The following is an 8,376-nucleotide window of genomic DNA, read 5'->3' on the forward strand; positions in this document are numbered from 1 at the left end:
CCACTACATCTTGGTACATCCCTGACATCTGCAGCAAAGGTGGAGGCAGCCTGCTGACTGTTATGTTCTGTTGTCTGTGATGAACCTGGCAGGTGTCCTCTGGAGGCCCGGAGCCTGGAGGTCCCTGGCCTGCTTTAAGTCTCCTGCTGTGAGGCAGGTGCACCCCTTGTGGCAGTTGATGGGGTCACAGGCAGAGGGGATTGAGAGCGGCTAGATATTCAGAGTCACCCGAGTGGCTGGTCCTGGGGTGTACAGCTGATGGTCCTCCTCCCTATGGGTGCCCAAGGGCCTCTCCCTGACTCCTTGAAGAGAAGGGGCACCTGGAGTGAGATCAACGCCCCATCCCCCTCTTGCCTAGCCACTGATGGATCTCTCCAATGCCCAGAGTGGTGGAATGCAGGTCTTGGTGCATATCAGGCACAATGTTCTGAACCAAGGTCTCCATGGCTGTTGCCATCCTACCAGTGTTGACCTCGGTGCACTGGCTTGTTGACACAGTGACATCAGGTTAAACGTGGTCGGCTCCTCCATCGTCCATTGCAATCTGGAGACAGCACTGGCAACCCTGCCTGATGTTCCTGTGTTTGTCTTTGCAGCTCCAATATCTGTGTGAGAGCCAAGTCCAGAGGCTCATCATCTGACTCAGACTTTACAGGAGCCTGGCCACCAGCAGTCGTCCAAGTAGTAGTGACTTTGGATGTCCATGCCTCCGCCTGCTGCGGACTCGAATCTGTTCTGTGCTCACCATATTGTGACCCGAGCATGCTCTACAACCATGTTCCAGTGAGCTGTGTGTCTCTGCACTGGCGGAGAGTGCGGGTGAACGCTGTGACTACATCTGGTGTGTTGTCAGGGTTCTCATCAGAGGTGGTGTGAGGGCTGGGGCTGATGGGCTGGCTGCCAGTGGGTCTCTTCCTATTCCTGCTGGTGCCTGTACAAAGAAGAGGTGATAATGAGTGATTGGCTGCATAATCATCAACATTGAAAAACACTCCGTTTTGTCGGTTGACCAATGAGCTGGTGATAGATCCTCACTGTCCCTCAGTGCAGGCTCAGTCCCAGTCCTCGCTGGCCAGCTCTGCTGCCCATTCTTCATAGAAGGTGAGGGGCCTGAGCTTAGGCATGCCCCCCACCCCTCCCCCGGAGGCGAGCATTTCCTGCATAAAGATAAATGGATAGGCTGTGAACAGGACGGATGCCTAGGCAGGTGATAAGGTTGCCTGCCTTCTTTGGCTGTTGAGTGGACCTGTGTAAGGGTTGTGAACATGAACTGCACAGGATGTGAAAAGAGATGAAGATGTCAGAGTGTGTGTGAGAGAGTCAGTGGTGATGTCTCCTGTGCTGGTGGTGTGTGAGATCCCTGTGGACTGTAACTCTGCGAATGGCTAATGGGCTTGTGAGAGTGTGAGTTAAGAGTGAGGAGAAAGTTGATTTATCCTGACAGAGTAGATGAGATTATTAATCCTCTTCCTGCACTGGATGGCGGCCCTCCTCAGAGGAGCATTGGCACTGACCGCACTTTCCAAGGGGCACAGTGATTTACTTGTACTTCTTGCTATTCAGTATTGTCTATTCACTGCCACAGTGCAGTCTTCTCTACATTGAGGAGATTAAATCCCAACTGGTAACAATTGAGCTGACATGGTGAGGTTGGTGGACCTCATCCTGCATCACGGAGGTAAAGGATCTCCCGGTGTGTGTCCCTGGCATTCAGGAGACACCCCCCCCAACCCGGTGCATTGTCGCTGAACCTGGGGGGCAGTAGACTTCTTACCTGTCGATGACCAGTCCCAGGCTGCAGACGGTGAATGGCGTGAATCATGGGTGTGGATTAAAATGGCGCCTGGAAAGGTGATCCATTGAGGGGGTGGCGGGGGGGTGGAGAGATCCAAACCCGCTCCACACGGGATGCCACAGAAACCCCACCACACTGGCCGGGAGGAAACACATAGCTTTTCACATCTCCCACCGCACCTAGTCCCCATAGCGCAAAACTCTGCCCAGGAAGAGAAGTTGCAGAATGGGCAGTTTAGTGGGATTAGGGTTGAGGGAGCAGGAGGTGAGTCTCATTGACAAGATGAGCTCAGAAAGGGCTGAGGAGGGATTGGAGAGAAACGAGAGGGTGGTGAGAGATCCAGGCTGGGGTGGGGTTAGGGGGTGGGGGGCAGGGGGTTGGTTTTAGAGGAAGTGTGCAAAACCACCCGAGATAGAATAATAAATTATTAAAAGTAATGCATCTGGAATGTTCTTTTTGTTTGTCCTCCTCTAACATTACATTCCTGGCATCATACTTTGTTGATTTAGTCAATCAGAACTGAAGAGGAGAAAATAGACAAATCACAAGGTAGTTAGAAAAATACCAATGAGTAATGACTGATTACCAAAGCACAAGCAAAAACTCCAGAACATCAGATGATAAAAGTTACATTTGATTTTGTTATTCTCTATAAATCCTGCTGATCCTGTTTCACACCATGTGACAGCTCAATAAAAACACAGAAAGAATCCCAATGACTTATCACGGGGAATACCACAGGAAATCTGCCACAAACATCCTGTTTCAAGTGAGCGTACATCACCTTTCAAATTTTTAGATCGCTACTGACCTAAATCTTCAATTCTGCAAACCTCCCTCACCAATGGCACATGATCTCTAACTGAAGTAAGGTTATACTTCATTCTCCTGCGTTTCTAACATGACAGGTCACATATAAATACCGCTCCATCTCAAAGGCACAGCAATACATTCTGCACTACATGGTATAATCATTATAAAACAATGTAAAAACTGACTCACTGGGGCTGAATTTGACAGCCTCCCACAGGGGGAAGGTGTGTAAGGTTGAGCACCATGCCAGCGATGATGTTTGCCTGCCTCACTGTTATTTTACCTGAGGTCAGGAAGACCCATGTCACGTGTCTGGGCTGCCCAGTAAAACCAGCGGCCTAGTGGCCTGGCCAGGCCAGGTTGGGGGGGGGGGGGGGGGGGGGGGGGGGTGGGTGATGTGGTTGCCTTTGTTTAGGCCACCCTGTGCCAGTGCAGGGAACCCCTGCGTTTCCCCTCTCACCAACACCTCCCCCCCACCCCCAACCCACCCGACAACCCTGGGAATCCCAGCAACCATTCCCTCGCTGGGACCTGGGTGAGGTCCAGAACTTACCTGAAAGTCTGGCTTCTGTCAGCGTTTCTGCTTTGGGACCAGCTGCAGTGCCAGCAGTGGCCACCATTCCTTAAATCTCTGTCCCTTTCTTCCTCCTTCCTTACTCTATCAAAACCATTCATGATTTTGGACATGTCTATCAAATCTCCTTTTAATCTTCTCTGCTTTCAGGAGAACAAACCAGCTTCTCCAGTCGCTCCCTGTAACTGAAGTCCCTCATTCCTGGTACCTAGTAAATTACTTCTGCTCCCTACCCTGCTCGGGCATTCCCAAAACTGAACACGGTGGGGAAGAGTGTGTGTTTCAGGCCAGGACCCAATGGTGGGGTCAAACGGGATCCTGACCCCGCACTGTGTTGGGAGCAGTCACCCTATCTCAAATGTGTCTGAATTGGCCAATTAGTGGCCATCCAGCTAAGGACAGTGGGTGGGCTCTCAAATCTGAAAGGCCTATAAGAGGCCCTCCAGTGCCAAAGGAGCTGCAGCCTGCCATTGTAGGTAAAGGACAAGAGAGAGGCCGCCTCCATCTTGAGGCACCCTCTCGGGACTTATAAAGATTTTCCAGTGAAAAGGTGGCCACGGGTGCCGGGGCCACCATCGCGCAGGATGGCGGTGGGGGGGGGGTCCTTCCACAAGGGTGGCCTGTGGCTGCACCTGTGCTCAGGTAGGTTGGAGGAGGTGGGAACAGGCCTTAAAGTTTGCTTGAAGTGCAGGCCCTGCCCTCCCCTCCCCTCTGCCGCTGAGAGACCACCTTCGGCCAGCTGCCCTGTTCCCACGCCATGATGGGCCCACAGGTCAAGGGGAAAATTCCAGTCAGCCTCTGGTCCATGGCCTTAAATTGGCTTTTTAAATTTGCCTTATAAGCTCCCCGCTGCTTGCGGGCAGATAGCTGTTCTGCCAGTAAAACGGCACACCCGGCCGGTGGCACTCACCCATCTCTGTTCTGGCCTCTAATTGGGGCGAAAATCCTACCAGTATGCCAGCTGAGGTCTAATTCCTCTTTCAGGTACCATTCCCTAAGAAGCTGTTGGTGGCCATGGACTTCCATTGGATTGGTCCACCATTATGCTTGGCAAAGTACTGCAGTGGTTTGCCATTGCCTTCTGCAGTATGGCTGGCCAGGAAACTCTCCCACTCTTACCGCCTGCTACCTGGTGTATCGAAAGGATTTACAGGCTGATAATCAACCTGTTAACCTGTTTGGCCACATTATGAAGGCACCTCCTGTGTCCATCAAGTCCTGAAGCGGGACTTGAACCCGGAGATTCGGGCCCAGAGGTAGGGTCTACGCCCTCCCTCTGAGATCTAACTAGCTTTGTAAAATTTGTTCACAGGTTGTGGGCACATCATTGCCAAGGAGAGCATTTATTGCCCATCCCTAATTGCCCCAGAGAAGGTAGCTCACCACAACCTTAAGGGCAATTAGGGATGGGCAATAAATGCTCTCCTTGGCGGTGATGCTCACATCTCACAAACAGGCAAAAATAAAAGTGCTTTAGAAAGGTTTAGCATTATCTCCTTGCTTTTATATTCTATTCCTTTATTAATAAAGGTAAGGATCCCATATACTTTTTTTTTAAAACAGTTTTCTCAACTTGTTCTGCCACTTACCATGATTTGCGTAAATGCACCCCCAGGTCTCATGTTCCTGCACCCTCTTTAAAATTGTTCATATTGTCTCCCCTCGTCTTACGAAAATCTATCACTATGCACTTGTGTGTTAAGTGTTATTTTACATTCGTCCATTTCTCAGCGTTTTTTGATATTTATTAACATTTTTATTCCAGTAGCAGGTGAATGAGCTGTTGCAGGAAAGTTTTTCAGTTTATTTTCATTTTTAAGCAAATTACTTAGTGTCAAATAAAGGATTTGAACAATCTCAATGACAGTCATCAAAAAATTTAAGATTATACACAAACTTTCACAACACTGCCACCATGCCAAAGGGTGGTGCAATTCTGAGAAATTCTGGGGGCATGCTGCCCTGAAAATTACCAAATTTTTACATTAATCTAAAAAAATGCAGAATAAGAAATGTCACCACCTGGAAGTTCCCCCCCAAGCCCCACACTACCATCCTCAGCTTTCCTTCACTATCGCTGGGTCAAAATCCTGGACCTCCCTTCCTAACAGCGCACAGGGGTATCTACACCTAATAATAACTGCAGCAGTTCAAGAAGGCGGCTCACCACACCTTCTCAAAGGCAATTAGGAATAAGCAACAAATGCTGGCTCTGCCAGAAATGTTCACATCCCATAAAAGAATAAAAAAGAGAAGCCGTCTGGGTTTTCAAAAAGGAACCAAGTCTACCTCTTCCCTTAAAGTCACACTTCCATGTTTTACATTCACTTTCTGTCTCCCAACTCCCCCACAAAATTCAAGGAGATGCTTCCTTTCCAACACCCCTATGGTCCTGTGACATTCTTCCCCCTCACCCCCACCATTTCAAGTTAGTACTTCTCTCCTGTTCCTAATTCTGAACTGTTAATCCACTCTCACTGGCCTGCTCATTCCCTGAGCTGGTATTGGATTCTTGCTCTGCTCCTTCACTGTTGTCCGATTACTCCCCTCTCCCCGTCAGCTTCTCTCCACTCTCTTTGCCCTTTGCTTCCCCCAGTTGCGCTCTCCTCATTCACTCACCCACACTCCTCACTCCGCCTCCTGCCCTACCACACTCTGCAGGAACACTGCCCTCCTGAGCCACCCAGGGTTTCTTCTCCCCCTTGGTCCATCGTGGATCTCAGGCTTTCCCTCCCTGCAAAAGCTTTCCTTGCCCACCCAGCACGCCTCTGGGATTTTCCTGTCCCATCCTGAGCTCTCAGGCTGCTCCCTTGCCCCCACCAAAGCTTTGTTTCGAGCCCTGTCACTACTTTGGGGCTCGGGCCTCCTGTCATTTCTGCTCCATTAGAAAAGAACAAATTTGCATTTATTTAGCATCATTCACAGCCTCAGGATGTCCCAAAGAGCCTTACAGCTGGTAAAATACTTTTTGAAGTGTAAGTCACTGTTGGAATGTAGGAAGCGCAACAACCAATCTGTGCACAGCAAGATACCGCCAACAGCAATGAGATAGTGGCCAGATTTTTTTGTGACATTGCTAGAGGGGTAATTATTGGCCAGGACACCGGGGGAAGAACTCTCTTGGTCTCGCTCGAATGGGTGCCATGGGATCTTCCACATTCACTTTCCTTCATTAATGTCCTTTAGGGAAGGAAATCTGCTGTCCTTACCCAGTCTGGTCCACATGTGACTCCAGACCCACAGCAATGTGGTTGACTCTTAACTGCCCTCTGAAATAGCCTAGCAAGACACTCAGTTCAAGGGCAATTAGGGGTGGGCAACAAATACTGGCCTTGCCAGTGACACCCTCATCCCATGAAAGAATAAAGGAAAAAAAATTCACTTGAGAAGGCAGATGGGGCCACCTTGTATATGCACACTGTGAGGGGTGGATCTCCCAATTCTGTGGGAGTCTGTGGTAGGAGTCAATTCTCAGCAGAAAAAGGAGGGAAGAGTCCCACTTGTAGTGCTGATTTTCATCAGTAAACATGGACAGGTGACCACTCTCCCCAAAACCTTTTGCTGTTCCTGACATCCCCTCCATTTCTGGTTATACATCACGTCAGCCATGTTTATCTTTGGACATCTGGATGGGTAAGAACACCTTGTGAGTCTTCTCCTGGGCTTGGCAAATTCTGCTGGTGCAGATTCAGGATATTCTGGGAGGGCCTCTCCAACTGCTTTGCCCAGATTTTGATCTCTGTTCAACTCCCAGATGACTACAAGATGTGAACAGGTGGGTGGCAATTAAAGAGCATTTGGCGTTGGGTCAAAAACTTTCAATAATCATTTATTGTCTTTGGATGGTTACTGCTTCTGAACTCATTCCTCCTATCACTAGACTAATATGGCCTGGCGTTGTCCCTCTCTCAGCTTGTCTGCTGTTGAAACCCTTATCTATGCCCTTGCTACCTTTGGGCTTGACTATTCCAAAGCACTCCTGGCTGCTCTCCCACATTCTACCCTCTGGAAACCTGAGGTCACCTAAGACTCTGATGCTCGTGTCCTAACTCGCACTGAGATAAAAGCAAAATACTGCGGATGCTGGAAATCTGAAACAAAAACAGCTGGGAAAAATCAGCAGGTCTGACAGCATCTGTGGACAGGAAGGCAGAGTTAACGTTTCGAGTCCGTATGACTCTGCATCAGAACTAAAGAGAAATAGAAATGTGGTGGAATATAAGCTGTTTAAGGGGGGGGGGGTGCGGTGGTGGGACAGGTGCAGCTGGATAGAGGGCCAGTGATAGGTGGAGGCAAAGCAGAGATTGCCAAAGATGTCATAAACAGAAGATCAATGGGATGTTGACAGTGGTGATATTAGCTAAAAGGTGTGCCAATGATGACATTAAGGGTGGAAAGCAGGATGAGCAAGGTACAGATAGCCCTAGTGGGGGTGGGGTGGGGGGAGGGGATCGAAATAGGCTAAAAGGTAGAGATAAAACATTACGGAAATAAAGTGTAAAAATATTAATAGAAATAGGTGGGAAAAGAAAAATATATAAATATATATATATATATAATTAGAAAAAATAGGGATAAAAAAGGGACGGAGGAGGGAGCTCATGACCTAAAGTTGTTGAATTCAGTATTCAGTCCGGAAGGCTATAAAGTGCCTAGTCGGAAGATGAGGTGTTGTTCCTCCAGTTTGCGTTGGGCTTCACTGGAACAATGCAGCAAGCCAAGGATGGACATGTGGGCAAGAGAGCAGGGTGGTGTGTTGAAATGGCACTGAGTCCTGTTCCCCTCTCACCCCCTGTACTCGCTGACTCACATTGGCTCCCAAAGTCTTGAATTTAAAATTCTCATCTTTGTTTACAAATCCCTTCAAGGCCTCACCCCTCCCTATCTCTGTCAGCGCCTCCAGCCCCACCAACCCCTTATCCTCCACGAGATATCCATGTGCAATCACGAATTTAACTGCTCCAACATCGGTCGCCATGCTTCCAGTTGCTCCAGAATTCCCTCCCCGCACCCCTCCGTCACTCTCCTCCCTTGCTTTTCCTCCCTTTGTGTCACTCCATGAAGCCTAACTGCCCGGCCAAGCTTCTGGGCTGTCTGACCTAAGTGTCCTGCTTTGTTTTGTAACGCTCCTGTGAAGCCTTGTGGGATATGGGGGGGGGGGGGGGTTGTTAGCTTGAAAGGTGCTACAGAAATA

The 8,376-nt window shown here is 49.2% G+C and overlaps 1 protein-coding gene across 1 annotated transcript in view; it reads right to left on the reverse strand.

The window, feature by feature from the left end:
• The window catches only part of bphl (biphenyl hydrolase like), a 46,571-nt gene that overhangs the window by 37,575 nt on the left and 620 nt on the right, over nt 1-8,376 (reverse strand).

This window comes from Carcharodon carcharias, chromosome 3 (genome assembly GCF_017639515.1).
Source record: "Carcharodon carcharias isolate sCarCar2 chromosome 3, sCarCar2.pri, whole genome shotgun sequence".
NCBI lineage: Eukaryota > Metazoa > Chordata > Chondrichthyes > Lamniformes > Lamnidae > Carcharodon > Carcharodon carcharias.